The sequence below is a fragment of the Peromyscus californicus genome, unplaced genomic scaffold (assembly GCF_007827085.1).
Source record: "Peromyscus californicus insignis strain IS unplaced genomic scaffold, ASM782708v3 Scaffold_9__1_contigs__length_137607984, whole genome shotgun sequence".
In the NCBI taxonomy this organism is placed as follows: domain Eukaryota; kingdom Metazoa; phylum Chordata; class Mammalia; order Rodentia; family Cricetidae; genus Peromyscus; species Peromyscus californicus.
The window spans coordinates 97091063-97117990 of NW_026294617.1; the positions used below are offsets into that span (position 1 = coordinate 97091063).

Consider the following 26928-nt stretch of genomic DNA (forward strand, 5'->3'; position numbering starts at 1 on the left):
ATGACTGCAATGGGACAGCTGGGCATTGGCTCAGTGCTAATTGAATCAAACGTGGTCCCCATCCTCAAGGAGCATTTAGCCTGGAGGAAGAGACCAAGGACAGGCTCCTATATAAAATGGTATGTTCTGAGCTGTACTGGGCACTTTAGCAGCACACAGGGGAAGGTAAAGTTGTACTTAGAGTCAAGAACCAGCAAGAGAAAAGTCCCGTGGCTAAATTGGGCCTGGGGAGATGACGAGGAGTGAGACCGGCTGAAATGTCCTTACATACTCTCACAGTACCCAAGATGGCTGAAATGTCCTTACATACTCTCACAGTACCCAAGATGGCTGAAATGTCCTTACATACTCTCACAGTACCCAAGAGGGCAGTGTATTTAAACTGGTTCCAAAAGATTTTATTCATTTAATTATTTATATATTTATTATCTTGTAAATTTAATGGTTTGAATGCTTGCCACAGATTTAGCTTTGCAGTAGGAATTGGATGCAATTTACTTCAGTAATTGAGCATTCTACAATACAGTCAAGGAGAAAAAGTACATATACTGTTCTGTAATTGTTTTGTACTCAAGGATATAGTTAGTAGCCATACGCACAGTATAGGCAATAAGTTCTAGGGGATATCAGGAAAATGAATGATTAAAATGGGGCTGAAATGGAGAACAGGATTTGAGAAAAACATGGGTGAAAGATTTGAGATGAATTACAGAACAGGACAAGTTGGTAGCGCAGGACTTAGTATTGGGCATGAATTTGGAAGTGGTGGGGCTGGTTAAGGAGAAGATGTCAGGGCCCAAATAGCATTGAAGCTGTACAGGTTTTTGTTTTTGAGACACGGTCTCATGTAGCCTAAGCTGGCCTTACCATATAGCTGAGGATGATTCTAAACTCCAGATCCTCCCAAATTCTATCTCTTGAGTCCCGGGTTAGGGGGTATGTGTCTCAAGTCCATTTATGTGGTACTAGGGGGTCAAATTTAGGATCTTGTGTATGCTAGGCCAGCACTCTGCCAACCAAGGTACATTCCAGCCCTTGAAATCCAGATTTGACTGACTTTTATAGATTTTTGTAGACTCCTGAGTAGAAAAATGACAAAGACATGCTAATCATCTGTCAGCAAGATGGCTCACACGCTCCATCTCAAGTCCTTTCTCTTGATGGGGCAACATTTTGCATAACAGCAGATCTCCAGGGGCCTTCTTACACAGAAGGAAGTTTTTCAAGCAGGTAGAAAAGAGATTTCAGATGTTTGAGGCTGTCTGTTCTTCCTGTGTAGGGGAGATACAGAAAACCTTCTCAATCTGTCAAGCTTTCTATAGCACAATCAGGTTCAAGCCATAAGTCAATATTCCAACAGATTATCTGTCTTATTCTCAGTGCTGCTGAAAATTATAGAAAATTTGGAAATACTGAGAATCAAGCCAGAAAAGGGAGTCCAAAGATGCTAGTGACTAAGTACGGGATTGAGAACTCAGAGTTAAGTGAGTTTGCAATCCATCCTAAAGGTTAATCGATTTATTTGAGCAGAACCCTTTAAGACAAAGAATGGATTTATGAATTGCAATAATTTCCACTGCCTAAGAACAGGTCATATTAGTCCGTGGTTCCCTCCTCTCAATCTGCCACAGATTTATCATATGCTGTTCTGTTTGCATAGGTTGCTTATAGTCCCCTTTTTCAGGAGACCTTTGTGCATTGCTTGCTCTTTCCCTACTTTATCTTCATGTTTCAGCCTGAATACAATGCCTGCAGAAAGCCATTCATCGGAGAAGTCCATCATTCTCTTTCATACTAATGGACACTTACTCTCCATGGCACTTGTTGGAATATGTATTTTATATTCAGTGGCTCTGGACAGAGAGAGAATTTGATTTCATCCACCAATGTGTCCTTGGCACCTACATTATGTCTTGCATAGAACATGTCCACCGCACATCACTGAATGGGCATGCACTTCAGCTGCTGTGTGTAAGGGTGGGTGGCAACTTCGGTCTGGAGTTTGAGTAGATCAATAATTTGGAGTTGCCTTAACTTATGAGCCAGCCAATATACAGGCCAATGATCAAAAGCATGTTCTGTCCTTCCAAGACAGCAAAGATCTGTACTGAATGACATTCTGAATCCTTCACTTAGGGTTCAGGGAAGGATACTATGAGGGATTCTGTAGGTCTGGTGACTTCATGACGTGAGTCCCCAGATTAGTTCTCATGGTTTCAATGTTTCTAATGTTTAATATTTCCATCCTTTATTCCAGCTGTTCATACCAAAACATGGCAGGATGGAAAATACACCGAATTAAACATTCTGACTAAAAACATTTCAAAATTACCTACCAATCAGTAAATCAGAGAGGAGTTTGTAACCACTTAGTGAGTCTCTGCTTTTATAATTTGTCCCATCAGAAAAGGACAAGCGATCCTACGGGAGCTTCGGTTGTGGATCAAGTCAAGATATCAGGGCCACTAGCTGCTGTGTGGAGCTGCAGGATTTGTGTCCAAAGGACTTTTCTTCAGTGCTGAAGGTATTTGTCCTTCAGTGGATATTACACATCACTCATCACTCACACACCACATCAGGGCCTTATCAGCATCCCGAGTGGCAGCTGCCTCTAGTGGATGAAGACTTTCTCAGCTTACTTAAAGGGGCATCAATCACTCTTCATTTTCGGTGTTCAGACTTGCTCATCAGTTAGTAACAACACTTCCTGCAGCCTTGAAAATTACTTCTGAATAAACACGGGGCCAGGGCAGCTGCAGTGATTGACAGCTCTGAAGTCCTCCAGTGCTTTATGTTTCAAAACCAGTGTGTATGCAGATGTCTCCTCATTACTGATGTGTGGATGTCATTTAGTGTAGCTGCCTCTGAGAGAAGAATGGCATGGGTTAGATTGTCGAGTGTCTTAATGGGGATTTTGTGCCCGCAGCAGACATTTTAGAGAGCTCTGTATCAGGGTTGAGATTTGAATGGAGTGGGGGAGCCACTGCTTTCAGAGTACAGCTCACAAAGTTGTGATATGAGAAAGTTTTCTTTGTGGGTCACAGTAGCAAAACCAGGGCTCCTTGCTGTAGGCCTCCTGAGATAAATGCAGGTCTTTGCTTCATAAAGGATTAAGCATTCTGCTCTCTGGGCTTGCTTGGACTTTTGGCTATCTGAACAAAGATGGATGTGAGCATGGATTGGGATGTGACAAGGGGTCAGCAGAGGGAAGGTAATGGATTAACCAATAAGGTGATTCATGGTAGTGGGCAAGATCTGCTCATGTATTTTCTTTTTTTCCAGGCACACGATGACATAATCTGCTGAGTGCCTTTCTCATAGGGACATAAAGAATTCTGTGGCAGGTTTGAGGTGACTATTTCTAGAAAAGGGAGGATTTGTGGGTCTTTCAGTCTTTCAATGAAGCATCAGTCTTCTCTGTCTGTGGATCTTAGCCACCATATTTGCATAATAAAGAAAGTCAGTGGTGGCCATCTACTGTTTCTAACTAGCCATATGTTGGATTTCATTGGCTGCTCCCGTTGCCTAAGGAGTCCATTTGGTATTCACTCAGATGGTGGTAGCAAGCCTATTGGCATGGAAGAATGATCATCGTGGTCAACAGTGCAGAGCTAATGATCAAGCTCAGAGCTCAGGCTCTGGGTTTTTCACCCATTATCAGTTACAATCAACAGTAGCACAGCCTGAGGCCTAACAACCACTTAGAAGGTATGATTATCAGAGCAGTGAAATCAGTTGGACTACCACGTTCATGCTTAACTGCCCCCACTGGACTTTTAACTCTTTGAAAACTAGTACTGCGCTTTGTTTACCATTGTTTTATAGGAAAACAGCTCAACTCCTGGTCTAAGCAAGTAAATGTTAAGTAGTGTTTGATGGAATACCAAAGTTTTCCCATTCTCTGGATCTCTACTTCCCATCCCCCTTCTCTCTCTGGTTTGGGCTCTGCATTCTTGCTCTGAGGACAAGGTCAGTGATACAGGTTCAGTATGTATTCACTTGAGTGAAACCCCAAGTCTGGCTTTACTGACTGTACAGGGATTTGAGTAGGTGTGCTATTCCAGCCATTTGGGACAGGAGTAAAGATAATGACAAAAGAGGAACAGGAAAGGATGGATAAAATGTTGTTCTTGGAAACTACCAGGGCCATCACTCCTGCTACCTGCATGCTAAGTAACTGGGTGAACCCAAAGGCAAAATGCTAATGGTTTAAAAATGTTAGCTTTTGTGCCTGAATCAGATGATACTGTAGCTGGAACACCAAAAGATTATTTGTTCATTAGTTCATTTTCAATTATTGTAACCCCTCCATATGGCAGGCACAACCTTAGCCATTGATAATATGAAGTGAGGCAAGATCTTCATCAATGAGTCGCTAGGTCTAGCTGAGCCATATGTGTGAATAGTTTCACCACATTAACAAATCAGTGACTCAGAGGGACAACAGCATCACAAAGTAGAGTTTATCGTTTACTTTTTGACCCCCTGCGCCCCCGCTTCTGTCTTCTGAGGCAAATGTTGGGTCAGGATCACATCTTGCACTTGGTCAGGATGTTATGGTTCTACAGTGTAGCTGGAGAATTTTTCTCCAGCTCCCACCGCCAAGTCCCGCCAGTCCCGGAGCCCACTTATAAAATAAACACACAGACTCTTATATTGTTTAAACTGCTTGGCCATTAGCTCAGGCCTATCATTGTCTAGCTCTCACTCTTATATTCAGCCCATTTCTATTAATCTTTACTTTGCCACGTGGCTCGTGGCTTACCGGTACTTTACATCTTCCTTGTCTTGGCGGTGGCTCCAGCCGGTCTCCCTTTCCTTCCCCCTTCCTCAATTCTCTCTCCTTTATTTATATAGAGCGATATCCACAGCACTACAGTCTCTCATAGTTGTGTGACCAAGGACAAGAGTCTTCAGAGACCTTCCATGACTGGAGAAGGTGGGGCCCTCCTATGGATGAGTGAGTACTAACTAGAATACTTGTTTTTCTAAACTTAATTAAAAGATCCCAACCTTTAACTAGGTGAGCTTTGGTGAATTCCTGAGATTAAAAGGATTGACTGGAAAGCTCAGCAAGTAATACAGGAACAAACAAGAAAAGAACTGATCCCTTAGGAACCAGTAAGAAAAAAGGAATGTACAGATGAGACAGTCTCTTGTCTTAAAAATGAGAGAAATGGGCCTTCCCACTAATGCGATGACAATGTGACAGAACCCTGTCTACAAGTCCCCTTTGGTTAGTCCCAGCTCCCAAGGTTGGGCTAAGAGACAGGATGGAGCACAGGAGGTAGGCACTGTCAGGAAAGATGTTGTCCCTGGAAGGCAGAGAGGGACAGACGGAGAGCTGGCTCCTCAGGCAGGTTTCCTGGCTGTTACCATGTGTGTCTTGTCCGCCCCCCTCCTGTGGGCACTTTTTCTCTGTCTCCTAGCACCATGAGGATTCAGGAGAGTCATGACAAGAATCCCCTCATGTGCCTGAAGACGAGAACAAAGTTTTGGATTTTTTGACTTTTCCCATGGAAGCCTTTCATAGAAACTGATGTGAGATTTTAGATTTTAGGAGCTTTGCCTCATTAAAGAAGCTCCAAGCTCCTCTCTAAGTTCCTGCACTTCTGGCTCCGATCACTTGCACAAACATTGAGAACAAACAATCCTCTCCCCACCGCCCCCAAGCCCGTCTCAGCTAGCAGCTAGCATCTCCTTCGCCTCTCCCAGGGCTTTCTCCTAGGACTGAAGATTTATCTTGGCCTCACTTCAGACATTCCCCTCTGCACTTTCACAGGCTGCATTCTTCTCCAATGTTTCCTCCGTGCCTCCCTTGGCACTCATTAATTAACTGCTCCTTGCTGTGTGACTAAATGAGAGCCGTTGTGTTTGGCTATAGAGAGAGTTATGACATTTTGCAAACATGCACACACACACACACACACACACACACACACACACACACACACACACACACACAGAGAGAGAGAGAGAGAGAGAGAGAGAGAGAGAGAGAGAGAGAGAGAGAGAACTGAGGAAATATCTTGGGTAACACATAGGCAAAGGAGGTAAACTTAGAGAAAAAAAAAAAAATCTCTTAAAACCTGTTGAAGCAAGTAACCAAAACAGAAAGGAGGGGGAACCAGGTTGATTATTTGGTGACATTTACTTATTCCGACATGATATTTTAAAAGGCAAATACAGAAGCAGGAACTTGCTATTTAATTGAGGTTCAGGTATTTCAAAGCCTGCTTATCTCTCCAGCCCGTCTGGTGTTTCCATGGTGTTCCTTTTCCGCTTCTATTAGTCTGGAACGTGGGTAGCAAGCTGATGAACATTTTTAATGAGTAAATCCTTTTCTACACCAAATTTTATAGATAATTAAATCTGATTTATAGGGCAGGCTTCCGAGACAGTAAGAGAGGGAGGAAAGGAATGAGAAAGGGGGAGGGGGCCAATTATTTGAGCTCTGAGTGGGCCTGGCTGAGTGGGCTCTGCTTTGTGTAAGTAGCTTTCCCTTTCCCAGCAGGCACTCTGCTCTGCGGGGCTGGCAAAGCTGTATGAAAACATAATGAGCTTTAGGGAAAGGCTTGGCCCTGGGTTTTTTTTGTTTGTTTGTTTTTGTTTTTGCTGATTTGGTTCTTTTTTTTTTGATAAAAGAAAAAAATCTTTTTTGTTTATTGTAATTTCTCAGATGAGTCCTTGGTTTACATATATGGATTCTTTAAAACAAATTATTTTGTTTAAACCAGACCCGGTGGCACACATTTTTAATCCCAGCAGTCAGGAGGCAGAGGCAGGCTCTCTTTTTGAGTTTGAGGCCAGCTTCAAAGAAACCCAGGACCTTCCAAACCCTACTTTGTATGAAGCAAACTCATGGCTGATAAAACTGTTGAGTTGCCAGCATGTCTGGCTGAAGTCAGCCATGCTTTGGAGCATGTTCACTGTAAATACTGCAAAGCCAGTTGTCTCCACATTGCTGATTTGGTTTTGATTTTTAGGCAAGGAAGTTCTCTTGCCCCAGTAATAGAACCTGATCTTTATTCTGTGCTCTCTCATTTTACTTAAACTTGTGCCCAAAGCAAAAAAAGAAAAAGAAAAAAAAGGAGTTTACCAGTGTGAAGCAATATGTATTAAGTATTTATTAGCTCTGGAGCAGAACCTTTCTAGTAGCTAGAGATGCGGCCATCAGCTGTGAAGGCTGTTCAGACTGATTGTTTGCGGTGTGAAGTAGATTCACTCAGTCGAAGAAAATGTGGACGAAAGGAAATCGGAACACGGAGAAGGTGGGAAATGCATTGGCCAGATTCACATAGTACATCTGTTAGAGGCAGGTTAGATTCTAAGCGCTCGTGTTTGTGACTTGCAGGACTTGTAGGACTTGCCCACTTGTAGGACTGGTTAAAAGTAACCAAGCCAGCAATGGTTTCTGATGTGCAAAGCCCAGGGCAGTGCCTGGAACTTAGCCACGTGTATTCATTGACCTTGAAATGCTGTGTGAAGTGGTTGTTTGATCACCCTCTCACTCCCAATGGCCATATAGGTTGTTAGGGACTATTGTACTCTTCGATTTGCATCCCTCAATAAAATGAAGATTGCATTGGTTTAAGTCACAAGTCCTGCACTATTGGGGATTGTGGAAAGCTTCAGTACACACCAGATTTTTATCAATCAAGCTTCCTGGTTTGACTCCTCTCTGAAGGAATATGCTCAACATAGGGTTTTAAAAGTCAAGATCATTCCCGGAAGTCAGCCATCATTATCACTGTCGATGATCACAAGTGACACATGTGTCAGATACTTTACATAAAAATTTAAAACACAATTAGTCCCATGAACACGACACTAAATGGCACACTGCCAAGTTGAGCCTAATGCTTAGCTTCCATGACAGCACGGAGGGAGAAGCACACAGGCCTATGGGAAGCTTGCTTACACCTTCTTTTCTCTTGATTTATTTTCCCTGACTAATACATATCGGTAAGTAATTTGTTAAAAAAAAAAGGAAAGAAAAAAAGAAAGGAAGAAAAAAAAAGAAGAGAAGAGAAAAAAGAAAAACATACAGAAAATGCAAGTTTAGTCCCTAGATGCAACTGCTAATAGGAGGCTTCTGCTTTCTTGTGTCTGTGTGTTAACATGGGACATAGATCCAGTGTCATGTGACCAAAGCTTCGTCTCTCAATCATGGAGTCCACACAAGTCTTTTCATGTGTACACACAGGAGTCCACCTCTGTATTTTAACAATTTTACAGTACTTGCCGTAAGGCTGAACAATAGCTTAATCAAGTTGTATTTACAATTGTGCGAAGGATTTAGGGTTAGTTCTTCTGAATGATTATTAAGATGAACCATATTCACAACCCAAAATTTCTTATTTTACTCTTATTTTTGATATCAAAGCACATATGCTGATATGCATATACATACAGATAATGTATCCACAGCATATAATATGTACACAACCCCCAAATCATCTGCCCATTTCCATTTCAGTCATAAAATAAATTAAATCTCCCCTTTAAAAAACACACTATGTTACTTAAAGATGGGCAAGTGAGGATGGTAGCTATTAATAAAACTGATTTAAAAAAATAGGGCAAATTTAAAAAAATCTTTGTGGCTCAAATCATTATTACTATTAAAACAGTCTCCCTCAGGAGGAAATAACCTAAGAACCCAAGTTCCTTTCTTAGAAGGTTGTTATTAAAATGTCTCTGTGGTTTATTGATTTTTTTTGTTCTGCTTCTTTAAGAATATAAGAGTTGCTAAGAGGATTGGAGCCAAAGTGAAGTGCTAGGACATTCTTGTCAAGACTGTGTTTGCAAACAATAGGAGTACCCCCAGGACTCTTTCATTATGAATATCGCTCACTCTAACCAGGCACACCCACTACTTCTGCTCACCATCTGAAGATGCTTAGCTCTTGCTAGTGTCTGGTTTACTTTTCTTAGGAAGAGTCTGGGATTAAAGCTTAGTGGGTATTCCCCAACATCTGCCCTCCTGCCAGTGTCTTGTTCTGTTATGTTTGGGTGTTGGTTCTTCTTTGCTTTGATTCCTTCACCTGGAGCATGGAGAGTTTTGTGTTTTGTCCCCATTCTTTGTGGTAACACTGTTCTGAACTTCAATACAGCCTTGTTCCAATGTTAAACTCTCTCCTTGTTCCACTTTGTTGAACACAAACTTAAAAGCACAGAATGGTCTGCCGGGAACTGGGGAGATAGTTAATTTAGGCTCTCGATTGAAGAGACTGGGAAACAAAACCCAGAGAAGTTAAGTGACATGTTTGGAACCTTTATACAAATGAGAGCTAGAGCTAGGCTGCATTTCCTGCTTCTTAGTTCTGCACCGTTTTTGTGCACCTCTCTGCCTCTTAAAGCACAGTACCCTTTTGAAGGTTGGGCTGTCCTCTCCTGGTCCAACCTGTGTTCATCCACCTTGGCTCCCATTTGGGGCCTCTGTACCAAGAGGTTTTAGCTGACAAAGATATAGTGATAGCCCCAAACTATGGAATGAACTGGATCTAAACAACAGTTTTAAAAGTCATCTATTTAATGTCATATTCTGTGCTGTAAGCTGGAAACTTCTGAACTTCTGGCTAATGACCTCTCTGTCCTTTGGAGCCTCTAATGTCTTATGGAGGGACATGTCTTAGGTGATAACTTTCTCTTGGAAATGTCTATGGGATTACTTAGCACCTTCATTCAGCTAATTCACCATATTATATGCTGTTATTAGTATTATAAATTATATATATGTTTGTAGAATTTGGTGGAGAATTAGCATCTCTAATGATAGAATCACATGATTTCTCTGTGCTAAATATGTAGATGTTTAACACTGTCTCAGTTTCTTTTCCTATTGCTATGATATAATACTCTGACAAAAGCAACTAGTGGGAGAAAAGGTTGTTTAGCTCACAGTGCAAGGTACAGTTCATCATGGTGGGGACTGAAGGCAGCAGAATCTTGAAGTAGTTGGTTGTAGCATTGGACCCACAACTGGGAAACAGAGAGGGATGATCAGTTCACTTTCTCCATTCATATGGTCCAGGGTCCCTGGCAAGGAGTGATGCCACCCACAAGATGTCTCTTCTCACAGCAGTTATTATAATCAAGATAACATCCTTCACATGCAAGCCCAGAAGTGATCCCACATTTTGTCAAGATGATGATCGACAATAAGTCACAAATACTACAGACTAATAGCATTGATTTTTATGGTTAGATAGTTTAGGATTGGAAGCTGGTTTTATGCCCTTGCTGCCTGCACAGACGAGGACTACATCAACACAACTCAGTTTATTCATTAGGAAAATCGGCATAACAAGGCTCGGTATGAAACATTGCTGTGATATTCAAGTAAGGTAGTATGTAATTCATTGTCCTTTATGGGGACTTCCACCTTGTGAGTCCCTGGTAAATGCTACTTGGCATGGCATGGCTCTTACCTGTCTCTTGCCTTTACCTTGCCAATTTTACGAACCTATACAAAAGTCCTGTCTGAAAGAAGGCATGGGAGAGAGTTGTAAAAGTCTAAACATATCAATTTTCGTTTCCCCCTTTCTTTTCTTTAATCAAGAATTCTTGCTGAAGGTGCTGCGTTATAAATGGACTCTTCAAAAGCCACTTGTAACAGTGGTCTGATCATTTTTTCCTTGATGAGAAATATTTTGGTCTATTAGCGAGAAGAAAGATCAACTGAACATTAATCAAAAGCTTCATGGTAAGTAGAAGTGTGCATACATCACAGAGGCTGCCCGACAGAGGCCGGGTGCAGTGCTGGATGTATCGACTTGGTCTCAGATTGCTGAAGTACGGCCTCACGACTGTGCTCACGGAGCAATCTTCAAATAGTCTTAAAAATCCATATGTGCTATTATTTTTAAAGAGGAGTTTATTTGATTTTATTTTACTTACATTTCCCCCCTTCTCTTAGGCAATTAATTTCTTGCTGGTACGGTGCCTAGAAACAGTAGGAGAAAATGAGTTGCTGGAAGTGTGTTTTTAAATTAGCAATCATCTCAGAGACATGTGTACTTAGTCAATGTGTTTATTTCTTGGTTATTGCCTGTTTTCTAAAAATACCTAGACATAAGCTATGCATTTCTCGGTAATTCCCTGATCATGATAAAGTCTGCCAAAATTTGCCATTTTGGGGTTCTTACCATCATTTCTGGGATTATGCAAGGAGTACATCTCATCCAGGTGTTGTATCTCCCTGTCCCCCCCCCCCCCCCCCCCCCCCCCCGCCCAGAAATCCTTCTGTGCTCCATGTAAATATACAATCAAAAATTTTGGACAAAAATCATTAGAAGCTGGAAAGACAGTTAATAGAGAAAAGAGTTTGTTTTGCTTTCAGCATGAACATCTAGGCTGGGACCCCAGGCCCCCATGAGAAAACAGTGTGGTGGTACACATCTGTGACCCCTGGGTTTGCTAGTGGATGTGCACACACATACATGCACATCCCATCAAGCACATATACAGAGCACACTCGCGCACACACAGTTATATTTAAGATGCCATACCAAAAGCAAAAAGAAAAATAAGTAAACGCACAAACCAACTAACACTCTTAGAAAGATTTGAAAGGGAACTCACATTTAGAGCTCAGTAGTCAAAAAAAGTAAAGGAGGTTTCACAGGGTGTAAATTCCCTATAAGGGTGGAGAACTGCTATTTAGCTGTTTGCCAGCATGTCATTGTATCAGTAAATAATGGGACAGAATTATCCAGGAAGCCGTGATCGGGGTGCAGGGCTAGAAAAGTGTGAATGTGTGTGCCCATGTGTGCCCATGTGTGTGTGTGCCCGTGCCTCTGTGTGTGTGTGTGTGTGTGTGTGTGTGTGTGTGTGTTTAATAATGTCCACTAAACTCTCAATCACACACTGTGTCTTCCCTCCTTTCTCCTTTTCCCCAAGGCCCTCTGCTTTATCTAGTACGCCTGGCGTAGCTTTAGAGATGTGATACTGTATCAGGAAATAGGGAAGTATAAGTTGTGAGTCTCTGAGGAGTATTGTATTGGGTTTATAACCCATTTGGAAATGTAACCACAATTTCATTTCATCCCCCAGACCCCCATGGAGCAGTAACGGTGGAGAGTCGGATGATTCACCTAATTTCTTTGATGTAAATTTAAAATTTCTCCTGACAGATTATGTCGGAGGACTGAGGCTGGAATGCATCATCCTGAAGAATTTTTTGCAGTTACCCAGAAATGTGGGGCTAGAGAGAACAGATGCTTGGAATGCCAGTGACATTTCCAGGTTTTTATAGCCCTGGTACATAGCCCACTAACTCCAGCATGCTTCACACATGGAGAAGGCTCATTTGTCATCTTGATGCCAGGATGGCACCTCATAGCTCTAAACGAAATGGATTGCTTCTTTCTGCCCCCATCCCAATCCTGGCTCAGACAGTCAAGGTAGAGACACATTAGGCATTTATTGGTCACCCTGTTTATGCACGAAAGGCAGAGGGCTATTGGTATTTGCTTTGTAGTAGAGGAAAGAGAAGTCTCCAAAATGCTCACAGCAGCAGAAAGTACAAGTTTCTTCCATACTCAAACAAAGCATGATTTGTTTGGCAAGAGTGACCTCATTGCGACTCATATAAATAATAGTCATTAAAAGTGCATTTAAATTCTGAACAATTAACATTGAAACAGACAGTGAACACCTATACATACCATTCTTGCTATTTAAACAAAATTATTTTTTTTCAGGGCAACTCAGAAACTTGCCAACATTGAAAATCTGGACAACTTCCCAGACAGCAGATACTTTGCATTTTGAGTTGTAGACATTATAGTCATAAAAACTCTAGGGCAGGTTTCAGGGAATTATTCCCTTGTGGTTTGACCTTTAATGTCACCAAAGAATATGTTGAGGTCAAAATTGCTCATTTTTTTTCCTGCTGGATAAAGGAGAATGGCAAAGGACATTATTTGAATCAAGTTTCTAATTCTTTGGAAACCTAAAAAAAAAGAGCAGGATCAGCCAATCTCCAAATATCTATCAAGTGCCCAAAACATGTTCTAGAAGTTACCATGTTCTCCTGGCCTCCATGCCAAAGTGTTTGCCAGCATTGACTTTCCTATTCTGTCAAAGGAAGATACAGGACCTTTTCAGGGAAAGTTATAATCCTTAACATGCTCTCATTAAAATCTCTAGTTTTTTGAGGCTAAAGAGATGGCTCAGTGGTTAAGAGCAGGACACATTGCTCTTGCAGAGGACCTGAGTTTGGTTTCTGGCACCCACATCAGGTGGACATCTCTCTCTCTCTCTCTCTCTCTCTCTCTCTCTCTCTCTCTCTCTCACACACACACACACACACACACACACACACACACACACACACACACAGAGGCATACACTTAATTAAAAATAAAAATAAATCCTAAGAAAAGGATTTCTAGGTTCGGTATGCTTTTCTCTAGGGCAATTTGTTCTCTAGAACAAATGGGAGTTGTTCACCTTGGACTTAAGGGTCTGTGGATCAGGCATCTCTGGAACATAACACATATGTGGGCAGGGAAGCAGGGAGGCAGATCTTAGGACACTGGACTCTGATCCAGACAAACTCTGCTGGGAAATATGCCTTCTTGTCAGCTCACCCACTCTCGGGCCTCCATACTCTGTTGATCCTTCTCCTTTCCTCATCTTTGATCACTAGGGGTCACCTAGGCAACCAGATGATGAGCTCTTCTGTCTTGAATTAGAAAGTTGGGCTGCTTGAGTCTCATTTGGCAACTGAACTCCATTTTCAACTTGGGTCAGTCTCGGTCCCAAGTAGGCAGAACCCGAACAGAAGGGAATGATTCACCATTTCAATGTCTTGTCAGTCAGATTGCCTTTGTACTCTGTCTATCATCTTCCTTGGGGAAACAACTCTATCTTGAATCCCAACTCCAGTGACTCCAAGAAATCCTATGGCCCTTGTCTGTTATCCTACAGTCCTCCAGCACCGTGATGCTGCTTTGCCACTTGCATCATTTCATAGAGCTGAACTTTAGTGCTCACACTTGGCTCCCTTAACTTATTGCCAGATTTCCCTGATATTGACTCTGCTTGCTGCCAACTTAGCTCCTGATGCTGGCTCCGGCTTCTCTGCCAGCACACCTGTTGCTTGCTGCCTACTGTCCCCTGATACAGATTCGCCATCTGCCCAGACCTTCTCTGAATTATTTCCTGCTGCTGGGAATGTGTCCCTTCCTTAGTATCTGTAACTGTCAGAGCATAGTTTGATATGGACAAATAAACAAAACTTCCAAGAACCAGGATGTAAACTTAATTCCTTCTAGTCACGACTCAGCTTTGTCTATGCCATATAATGTCTATGATGCATGCTACCACAAAGCAAATAGATACACATCTGTATTGGTGTGTGTGTGTGTGTGTGTGTGTGTGTGCACTTGTGCATGCATGGCATGTGATCAATATGTGTCATTCTTCTAGTTCTCTCCACCTCTTTTTTTTTTTTTAAAGATTATTATTTTATGAGAAAGGGTCTTAGTACACAGGATTGGCTAGCCTGAAATTTGCTATGTAGATGAGGCTGGATTGGAACTCACAGATCCAATGGTCTTCTGCTTCCTGAATGTTGGGATTAAAGGCATGAACCACCATGCCCAACCTGGTTTTATTTTGTTTTTAAGTGTGTGTGTGTGTGTGTGCCTGTGGGTGTGAGTGCCTATGGATGCCAGAAGAAAGTTTTGGATTACCTGGGACAGAAGTTATAGGCAGTTAAGGGGTGCCTGGTATGGGTGCTGGGAACTGAACCCAGGTTCTCTGTAAAGCAGTATATGTTCTTAACCATTAAATGATCTTTCCAACCCCTCCACCTTATCTTCCGAGACAGAATCTTTCACTGAACCTGAAGTTCAGTTTAGTTAGACTGGCTATCCAGTAAGCCCCAGAGATTTGCCTGTCTCTGTCCTCCAGCACTGGAATTACAGGTGTACACACTATATCCAGATTTTATGTGGGTGTTGGGAAGCCAAATTAACAAGGAGTTCTTTCTGATTGCTAAGCGGCACTTTACCGTATGAGACATCTCCCCAGCACCAAAACTGAGATTATCTGCAGAAACATTTCAGATGACGAGCCACTTACACGGTATGCTTGTTTAAGAACAAATAAACAAATGGAGTAGCATCAATATCCAAAAGAAGCAAAGCAAGTTTGGATTAGAAGGTCTGGGAAGGTGGAGGCAGTGTTATTAAATATACATGATTTGAATAGTTCTGAGGATGTTTGTTGATGGGCCTCAGCACAGCCAGATGGTGGCTGCCTTTCAACATGCCTAGGGATATTTATGAAGTGACAGGAATTCCTGAAAGGGAGATATGTATCTCCTGCTGGGGCAAGAGGAGAAACAATGGAATGCTCTCACTGGTCGGATGTCAGCGGGTTGCTGAAGCCCAGTTAGAAAGGGAGAGAGAGCTCTTGGTGTTGACAGAGAGAAATGGGAAAGAGGCTTAGAGAACAGGGAGGAGTTGAGCTGGGGTTAAGGGCCTGAGAAAACAGCAATTTGAAAAGGATTAGGAGGAAGGATAGGAAAGACAAAATAGAAAAGAAACAAGATTAGCTAGTGACAGTTGAGGGCAGGAGGCTGGAGTGTTAGAAGCACAGAGACAATAGATAGAGCGGATTACATCGGAGTTCAGTTTAGGGAGACTGATAAAATACTGAGCCGCAGAGTTCAGTAAAATACTTCATAGCCTGAGCCAGGAGGCCCCCAGTTTAGAGCAAGATGCTGACCAAGAAACACATGTGTTCCCAAAGTCCAAAGGGTGTGTCAGTCAGGAAGAGTGATCATCATCCACTGGTTTAGGTACAGAGGGGTCTAGGCGATGCCTAGCAGAGATGTCAGGGAAGTCAGAAGACTGAGTCTTAGGGATACTCGTCGATGAGACAAGAAGCATGCATAAAACTCAAGTACAGACAGATTCAAACCTATGCAAGGAGAAACACACAATGGAAGCTACGTTCTGAACCAGCTCTTAACGTCTACAGCTTTGTGCAGCTTCACAGTGGTGCAGAGGAGTCACGAGTTCCTGCCTGATGGCTTTGGTTTGAGACCAGACTATCGGCTGATGATCTATATAACCTTGGATACATTATTTAATCCCTGCTCCCCCCACAAACTGTAGACTAATGACAGTTGCCGGACTGACTTTACCGGACGTCACCGAGGAGCCAATGAGATAACGTTGCTAACAATTTCAAAGATGCCTAGTCATGTAGCAGCCCGCTCACTAAGAGCGAGTGAACCGAGTGTGTCCCCTCCATTATTCGACAGATGCTCAGCAGACAATTGTTAGGAATTCATCAAAAACTAAAAACTAGAGGGAATATAATGAGAAGACGAGGCTTCTGTCTTCCCTCTAGCCACTCTTGGGAAGTATGATGTTTGTGGCAGAAGGCAAGGAAGACACTTCCTTTTTAGCTTGGATTTGCTTGGCTTTGGCGGGGCAGGGGAGGGGCACTCCAATAACGGCGTCAGCCGAGGTCTCCATGCCTTCAACGCACTGAACGCAGCGCAGTAAGAAAAGAGTTTGAAATAGGCAGCACATTTAACCCTGCAGCCAGCAAGTACATTCCACCTGACAGGAAGCCAGAAAGTTCATGTGTTGAACTCTGCAAAGGTAATTTCACGTCAACAAAAAGTAAGATAATAGATGGTGTGGGAAGGATTGCAAGGCTGTAATACATCTGAGGTGGGGAGGAGAATGACTAACCGGAGTGAGGCCATTTGAAAAAGTCAGCCTTGGGTATATTTTAGAATTGTGGATCTATTTATAAGATCTGCACTTATTATTTAGCTTGTCTTCTTCATGATTCTAAAGACTTTTACCGAGCGTGAGGCTGAAGAACTGCAATGTATCAACAATGCAGCCGTTTGAATACTTGCCGGAAATGGCGAGACCCACTACTGCCAGGAAAGGCAATTACTTCCTGACTTTCTGGAGAGGGGTGTTAGGTTTTATAAGCCTGGAATATGCTCCCCCACTTTTTTTGGTCTAATATAGTCAACAAGCATTTCCACTTGGTTCAAAACATCTGTTTTTTACTATCTCAAGAATTTAGTTTTCAATTATTTATTTATTTTACTTTTTACCCATTTGTTCATTTTTTGAGCATGGATGTGTGTGTTGGCGTATGCCAGAGAGTACGCGTGCTTGTGTGTATAGGTGAGTGCCAAATCCAGATGTCAGTGTTTGGTGTCACCCTCTACTATAGTTTCAAATTAAGTTTTATTACATATCTTTATCGGTTTGTGTGTGATGGGTACATAAGAGCGCGACTTTTAGGAGTTAGTTTTCTCCTTCTACCATGTGAGTCCTAGAGAATCTGTCTCAGATTACGAGGCTACATAGAAGGCTGGGACGTATTGCCAGACAGGTTTCTCCCTGAACCTAGAGGTCATCAATTTGATAACACTATCTAGGCAGTGAACTTAAGAATTCTTGTGTGTCTCCCTTTTGCACTGCTGGGTTACAGACACACCAATGTGCCCTGTTTTCACATGCTTATCTGTCAGTCACTTTATGGACTCTGCCCTCTTCTCAGCCCCAAGAACCTCATTTTGAGTTACATACTTGAATTTAAAAAAAAAAAAAAAGTGTGCCAGGTGGTGGTGGCGGCAGCGGCGCATGCCTTTAATCCCAGAACTTGGGAGGCAGAGACAGGCAGATCTCTGTGAGTTCGAGGCCAGCCTGGTCTACAGAGTGAGTTCCAGGACAGGCTCCAAAGCTACAGAGAAACCCTGTCTCAAAAAACAAACAAACAAACAAACAAAAAAGTGTCCATAGAACAAGCAAAATCTTTGAATCTTTGAAGTGAGTGAGTCATAAGGTGGAACTCACAAGAATTCCTCAAAGTATTTATTTGTTACAAAGGCTTGTGCTGTGCAATGAGACTGCTTTGATACTGTTAATCCGAAGTCAGCTCCTTACAGAGGCCATGTATGTGCATTCAGCTGCAGCTTCTGGGGATGCCATCTGTGGACTCATTCTCATCCCAAGAAGTGTGTGGTGGCCTCACACTCCTTACTGGTATCTTTACTGAGTGATGGAGCAGAGCCGATATTGACTCCCATCTGGCATTCTTGGCCATTTTCAATCTCTGTGCAAAAAGAGGCTGCAGAATCTCCCCACATCTTCCCATGAACAGACCTAAACCCCAGGCTTGTTGGTCACGACTACCAGGCAAAACTCTCCAGTGCCACGCGACTTGTTTTGCTGGATCCTTTCTGAGATTTATTCTTCAGTTTCCTAAGTACTCTTAAGATAGCTGCACTTTTTGTGTTTGGAACAGGATGATCTCTGTAATGTAACTGTAGATTTCAGGGGTATGGATTCTGATCATTCTACATTTCCTAGATGGCTGTCAGGAGCTTCCAGATGTTTGCAACAGAGGCAGTAGATATTTGAGTATCTGTGCCGTTAGACTCTGCGACAACCAAAGCCAGCGCATGAGGCTTCCACTCTACCTGCCCTCTTACTTCCAGCTGAGAAGCCTATTCAAATGATCCCCCCCCCCAAAAAAAAAAAATTAGGAAAAACTTCATCTGTTCTGCAGATCATGGATCCATGGTATTCCCTATCAGGAGTTTGAACTGTGCTAGAGTTGAAATGCAGTAGAAAGGAGTCACAGTGGGTTGATGACACAGCTCCCCTCTATGATATGGTTACAAAGGATTCTGAGAAAGAGTGAAGAGCTGATGAGGCCAAATGACACCTACTCGGTGGCATGACCCATGGGGGAGATGGAAACACTTTCCTCAAATTCTTTTTCCTCTAAAGCTGGTGCTCTTGGCTGTGGCTAGACTGGGGGTTTGAAGGTTTATGTACATGGGCCACCCTAAACTGGAGTACAGTAAGGGATGGGTTCTTGCTGAACACCAGTGACCTTCCCCACGCTCCAAAGATGCCACAGAAAAGGGGCTTGAATAGTGCCTCAGGGTGCATAGTGCAGAGAAGAGGAAAAGCAGAAAATAGGGTCTGTGAACTGCGACGGCTCTGCTGTCCATCTGCTTAGAGAAGGGCATGTGCTCTGTCTCACCATTCCTCTGGAAATCAGATCCTAATGGGCACTGCTTCCATCTGCCTTGTAGCCCGAGGTCTGGAAAATGATTACTAGCCATGGAGATAAATGGGGATTGGAAAAGCATCTGTGCTTCTTTTCCTAGGCAAATACAGCAGAAGCAGCACCAACGTTTCACTCAAGGATACATAATAATAAGGGGCTGTGAGACTTTTTCCATAAAGAATATGAAAAACAGAGTACTTAAGAGTAGATGGAAAAAAATTTAAACAGTCTTAAATGAAGCAGAAATAGATGCATGCCATCAACTTTGTACACCTCATAAAATTCTAAAGAGCAAGGACTATATGGAAATAAAATATGAAAGAGGGGATAAGCGGCAGGAGCTAGGATAGGAGGCATCTTATGCACACAACTAAGAAGATGCAGAAGTGCACCAGAAGCCTCAAGAAAAATAAGGCAGATGAGGACAGTAGTCTGGGGTGGCCTTGGAACCTTAGAGGAGGGAAAACAGTGTGTTCAGAGAAAAGGACGCTGTTCTAACAAGTGGTTGTTTTATCATCTTGCAAAAGGAAACAAAAGGAAAACATTGATTAAGGTCAAAATCATGGTGACATTTTGAGACTTCAGAAGGAAATGTGTAGAAATAAAGACCTTCCCACATGAGGTGAACTCGAACAGCTAGGCACATTATTGGGAAATTTAACAACTTCCATGGTCATCTCATCAGACACTTAGAGAAGACTCGAAGTTGAGCAGGTCTATGAATTTTCTCCAAACAGTAGCTATGATGGTGATGATGATGGATGGTAAATTAAGAAAAATGACAAGTACATCCTGCGCATATTTAGTGCAGCAGATACTGTTCAGTATGCTTTCTTCATAGTAGGTAATTAAAACCTCATAATGCATTTGTGGTGAAGATATTATAGTCTCATTTTACAGAATAATGTTTCCAATAAACCTAATGAAAAGAGAAGAATAAAAAGAAGTATAAAATAAAACAGCAAGGAATCACAAAAGGTCCAAAATGTAACACTACATTGTAATTAAGACTAGCCATCACAATTACACAACAAATGGGGCATATCTGAATTCCCTTATTTATAAATAGGTCAACTTCAACTGAAAATAGAACAATATCATAATTCTACATCAGCTACAAGAGTGCTGTCTTTGTACCTCAAGCAACTCAGAAAATTTAAAAGTAGTAGGAAAGGCGATAACCTTAAAAGTAAATGAAAACAGAAATACTACCACTAAGTAGATCTTAATGGAAAACAGCCTTAAATAGAGGAAACAGTAATCTCATATTGAAAAATAACAGCAGTGACTTAAAACTGGCCAGCACTGTGGTGTTTTAGAAATAGCTCTCTCTGTCTGAAATATTAACAGCAAAAGGCAAATAATTGTGTAGAGAATTAAAATGGTTTCAAAACAGATGATTTCCCAGATTTGATTAATATTTTGTTTCTGGAAACACAGATAATATTCTTTTGCATAGAGGCAACTGATATCTTTTAAATTTCAAAGTGTATTAGAAAATCTTAAATAAAACGCAACATAGAAAAAAAAGAGAAAAATGTGTATGTGGTTTATTAAACAATGAAACCACCATGCTGCAAGAAGTTAATTATAAACATGTAGAAGAACTTGCTCCACTCACGTGAGAATTCAAAGCCAATGTAATTTTTTTTCTAGATAACTGCTGGGTTGAATTGGGAATCAGAGCTGCAGATTTGATGCTTAGGACATAGGGGTAGTGAAAAGGAGACACAAAGCAAAACGTGGGATCCAGTCAGAACTGTAATTACAGGTATCTACCAATTTCAGTTTGTTCATTATTAAGTAAGAATGAATGAATGAAAACATTTTATATAAACATTTAATTCATAAAACTTAAAAAATACTATAAAAACAGGGCTGGCAAGATGGCTCAGAGGTTAAGAGCACTGGCTGCTCTTCCAGAGGTCCTGAGTTCAATTCCCAGCAACCACATGGTGGCTCACAACCATCTATAATGAGATCTGGTGCCCTCTTCTGGTGTTCTGCAATGTATATATAATAAATAAATCTTTAAAAAAATACTATAAAAACAAAGAGAAAAAATAATAAAGTAAAAGCTGTAGGGGGCAAACACAGAAAAGAATTTGGAGAGTAGGAACATAAATGCAGGGCTGGTTCTTAAAATTTAAATAAGTATTTACAAAGAGAAATCATTCCAGATTTTCAAATCAGAAATGTAGTACAAATTATGTACAGAAATTCAGTACATAATTCTAGAACAAGGGGAGAGCTTATCAAAGGCACATGCAGTAGTTTCTTTTCTATCATTGTGACAAAACACAAGGTCTAAGACATCTTACAAAAGAGGATGTTTCATTGGGCTTGTGGTTCCAGAAGGTTAGAGTCCATGATGGAGCAGCAGAGGCCCAGTGGCAGGAACAGCTGAGAGCTCACATCTTTATCCTCAAGTGAAGGCACAGAGCACCCTGGGGATGCTTTGAAACCACAGGGCTCACCTCCAGAGACACATCTCCTGCAAAGGCCATACCTCCTAATTCTTCCCAAACAATTCCGGCACCTGGGGATCAAGTATTCAAACACTTGAGTCTATTAAGGGCATTTTCAATCAAACCACCACAGCATTGGAAGATTTCATCCAACAAATCCAAGCTATGATTTAGGACCTAGATGTAAGAATCTGGTAAATGGGTAATTGTAGAACAAAATATCATTTAGTAAATTGCTTTAATGAATGGAGAACTTAGTTCATTAAAGTTTTGGAAGTGGTCAATAGTTTTCCCAGAAATAAATGAAGTCTGAATGTTTTTATGATTAAACCTGAAATACTTTATGATGCAATTTAACTTATTGATTCAGTTTGATTAACCACCCTAATAAAATATAAAAGCAAAACTTATCAAAATTGTAGAAGATTATAAACATAACACATATCAATAAATTGAGTTTATTGGTTATGTTGAACTTCACTAAGTCATATTAAATTAAGCTTCTGAAATAGAAAGTTGCCTCAATAATAGGAAATTCATTAGCAATGAAATTAAGAAGTGAAATGAGGAAGGCTGCTATGGCACATAAATGATAAAAACATATTTGACATTGCCCAGATTCTATTTATTCCGTAATAATATCTCAGAAAATTAATCTAGATCAATACTCTGATATGTTATGAAGTACTTATCATACTTAATGAATAAGTTTCTGAGCCATTCCTAAGGGACAACAAACACAAAGATGTCCTTTGAAACCGTCTATAATTTCCTATTGAACAGTAACTCTAGGCAATGTTACATGCTCAGAAAAAGAATTCAGATATACAGGCAACACAAATGAGCAGATTACATATGACATGAGTTCTTGGCCTGAGAAAATGCATTAAAACTAACAGAGCATGTGAGCATGCTTTCTTCTTCTTCTTCTTCTTCTTCTTCTTCTTCTTCTTCTTCTTCTTCTTCCTCCTCCTCCTCCTCCTCCTCCTCCTATTCTTCCTCCTCCTCCTCCTCCTCTTCCTCCTCCTCCTCCTCCTCCTTTATCTTGTTCTGTCCTTCAGGAGGACCTAGAGTTCAGGATATTGCCAAGGTTGGCCTTGGATCCATGATAAATTCTCCCATGCTGGCAGTACAGGTATAGCCACCATGCCTGGAATAAAAAAAAAAAATTGCCTACATTTGAGAAATTGAAATTCAATGAAAGCCAAATATACAACTAACACATAAAAAGTAATAAGGAAGTAATAATGTTTTAACACATGATCAATAATCTGAATTGTAGTATAAGTGAAGCATTAGTCATTTTAGAAACAAAATCTAGGTAATTCCTAGAACAAACTTAACAAGAAAGAAATGCATTCAAATCATTTCAAAATTTGAGTGCTGATGGGAAGTAAAATTTACTTTAAAAGAATCTTAGAGGATACTTATTTTATTAGATATTGTCATATGCTACGTCTGGAGTTATATAATCTGATATAAAAATAAATCAAAGAAGTCTAGAGATTTTTATAAAGATACATACATCCATATATATATGTTTGACCATGTATGCACTTGAACAGTTGATAAATAGTGAAAGGGCCCAAGATATTATGGGAAGCAGACAATTTATTTCCTAGTTGTTGTTAGAACATAAAAATAAAACAGATAATGCTATAAAGAAGACTCCATATGGCTTATGTATCTAAATGTGAAAACCATAAAGCTAACAAAACAACACAAGAAGAATAGTTTTCTAATTGTGGAAAAGCAAAATACCATAGAATCACGAGATAGACAATGACTGTAATTGATTACAATACATTGAAGATTTTTATTCAATATTGAGCACCATTGAGACCCATATCTAGAATATATATGAGTCTCCAACAAATAAACAAGAAGTGGATATGAACCCCAGGAGAAAAATGGTCCAAAGATGTATGTAAAGGAAATTCATAGAAGAGGAAACTCAAAGGACTAATAAACTTTCAAAGAGATGCTCAAAATCATTAGTAATTAGATAAATGCAAATTAAAGTAACAATGATGTATCCCCAAAGACCTGTCAGATGGATAAAACAGTAGCTAATAAATGCTGGTGGAAGGAGAGATTATGGGTATACTCTGGCTTGGCTGGTTAGATTATAGAAGAATGTAACAATTCAGAAGCATTCTGCTAATACCTAACAAAAATGAAAGTATCCATTATTATTGAGATTCCACTCTATACAAAATGGTAGTTGAAAATGAATGGGGCTATTTCTTAAATCATTGTGGTGGTGGAGAGGCGCTGGAAACAACCCAGTTTTCTTTTGCTGAAGGAAGGGTTACATGAGTGTTATGGCTGCATGCTACAGACAGGCATATCACTCAAGACTAATGTGTAGACACATATTCTCATTAATCTTGATAGATACGTAAAATCTTATGTGCAGTGATAAAAAAGCAAGACAGAATGAATTTTTTTTAACATGCAATAGCATTTATGTTAACAAACAACACAGGCATATAGTTAACTATTTCAAAAAAAAAACCCCACATACACTTATTTTCCACAAATATAAAAACCAATGAAGTTGTTTTTTTTAGAGGAAAGGAAGGAAGTGGAAAAGGAGAGATGAAAGAGAATAAATAAATGTCTAAATAAGAATAGTTTTTTTTAAGAGAATGAAGGAAGGATAGAAGAAAGGAAGGAAGAAATGAAGCAAGGGAGAGCAGAGATTAGTCTGCTTCCACAGCCAAAACAAAATATTGCTGGACAGGTAGATCAAATGACATATCTCTCAGTTCAGGGGCTTGAAGACCCGAGTTAAGGTGCTAGCATCTCTTCTCTTTGTAGTATTCAGATACCACCATTCTTTTTTCCTGTCCTCATGTGACCTTTCATTATGTTTGTTATATGACTTTTACTGCTGTATATTTACAAATGTCTGTTTACCCCAGATATGGCACTAAGGACAGACCAAAGAAATGATTTTAGCCTAGTGAACCACTGAGTTATTTTAGGGTTACTTATAAGAGTATATTTGAAGGCTTACTTAGAGAACCATGGATGATTCAAGGCAGCAGCCCCATGGTAAAGCCAATCCCAGCACGAGTGATGATTCACGAAAACTGTATTCTGTAGCTCTTGACATGACTGTTCAGGACTCTTGGCTGAGGGAGTTTCCTTTCTTCAGAAATTGTGACTGCTTTTATAATCTTGGGAAGAGGCCTTGTGAGTCTCATGAATTTCAGGAACTTTCTGAGACGTCAGAGTTGTGTTTACTTCCCGAGTCTTGTAAGTCTCTCTCTTCCCTTCAGGAAGAAATGTTTCAGTTTGGAGGAAATAGCTATACTCCAACACTTGAGACATCTCTTCCTCTTATAGGGTCTTAACCTTGTGATCTTATTTAACCATATTTCTTTCTGGGTCCTCCTCTCCCAAGAGTCACAGGGAGAAGAGTAGGGTTATATTACTCTATTTGTGTAGGATGTTCCCGTAGGCTCAGATGTTTCATCCTCAGCTTGGCACTGTCAGATGATAGGACTATAACAATAGAGCCTAGTACGAGATTTTAGGTTTTAGGGTGTGTGTCCAAGAGAATGGTGGGACCCGGTCTCTTTCTCACTCTATCTCTGCTTTCCTGCCATCATTATGGGAGCAGCTTGCTCTGCTACACTCTCTTGTGATGATAATGTTACCTTATTCAGTTCAGTTCACACCCTGAAAGTTATTGATGCCTCTTTGCAAATCACCATGATTGGGTGAACCTTCTATTGTTATTGACTTTCCTACATGTAGTTCTTTTTGTACATCAGGCCTGAGGTAATATTGCTTTTTAGTTTTTTTGACCCAAAATAATACTCTATTCACTGGTGCACAAGAGCAGCCATGGCAATTTTGAAGAAAAGATTAATATAAAATTACCTGTTTTATGAGACAAATTTTAACATATCTCATGTTCTGACTTTCTTTGCAGTCAGTGATGATGGTAGAATAAATGAAAATTCAGTGAGGTGATTTAGCCAAGAAGTTCTAATATAAAAGCTTACTGTTTTGATGGCTTCAAATCTGCCATAGAAAACATACTTTCAGAAATGGATAGTCTCATCACTAACACAATAAAGACTCTAAAGAAAGGGAATTTCTCTTCAATGCCATTTAAATGGAGCCTTGTGTGAGAAGAAGACAGACTGTACTTGGTTGAGGGACATGAAAGAACTAGAAGAGAAAACAAGCAATTGAAGATGAGGCTATGGAGAACATGTTGTAGCCCTTGCCACTGTGAAAGGAATCTTCTTTTCTGGTTCTTTCATATCAGTGTTCTGGCTCAAGAAACAAGGACGGGTGCCCAGCCGTATATTTTCCAATGAGCTTATTAGCAGAGACTAAGGTTTGCACTGTGACTTTAGCTGCCTGATGTCCAAACACCTGGTACACAAAGCATCAGAGCAGAGAGTAAAAGGAATAATTATCAGTGCTGTTAGAATGGAGCAGAGGTTCCTCCTGGACGCCTTTGCTGTGAAGCTCACTGGGATGAATTGCTTTTTAATGAAGCCGCACACTGAATCCATGGCAGCCTTGCTTCTGCTGGGTCTGGATTTTAACTGAGTTTTCAGAGTAGAAAATCCATTTGACTTCTCAGAGAATACATCCAGGGAAGGGAAGAGTAACTTCTTTGGGAAGAAAGCAGGTGACTCTCAGGGGATGGGAGGGAGGCTGATTACAACAGAGAATTCTTTTACCTTGGATGCTGATTTCTAAATGAACTGAAGATGTGACGCTGTTTTGAAGCTTAACAACAACAAAAATAATGATATGCATATCCGCGAGGTCGCAGAAAGGGAAAAACACAATAGAAAAGCAAGAAACTGAGGATCAGAAAAATATCAAACATTAGAGAGTAAGAAAACAAGAGAATGGCTACCTACCTTCAATAGCTCTAAATGATAATAGTCTCAACTTTCCAATCAAAATGTTCAAACTAGTAGGCTAGATTAAAAATGGAGACCAATTTATTTGTTGCCTGCAAGAAATGTACCTAACTAGCAAAGACAAACACAGCCTTAGAGTGAAAGAATGAAAAGAGATGTTCCAAAGAGAAGAATAGGTATAGTCATGTCAATATCTGACGAAATAGACTTCAAAATAGAGTTAATCAGAAGGGATAACAGAACAAATTGACCTGATCATCATCTAAAGAATCCTCCATTCAGACTTCTAGCAGTACAATCAATATTTTTTCTAAAAGAAAAAAAAAACCTAGAAATCAGCTGAGAGAAAAACTGTAAAAACTACATAAATTCATGGAGATTGAACATCACATTCCTGAGTGATGAATGAATCATCAAAGAAACCAGGAGGGAAACTAAAAGCTAAAATTATGACATGAAGAATCCATGAGACACGATGAAGG

At 40.6% G+C, this 26928-nt stretch overlaps 1 pseudogene; it reads left to right on the forward strand.

The window, feature by feature from the left end:
• On the forward strand, positions 1-26276 carry LOC128106678 (ribonucleoside-diphosphate reductase subunit M2-like; annotated as a pseudogene).
• The last annotated feature ends 652 nt before the right edge of the window (positions 26277-26928 follow it).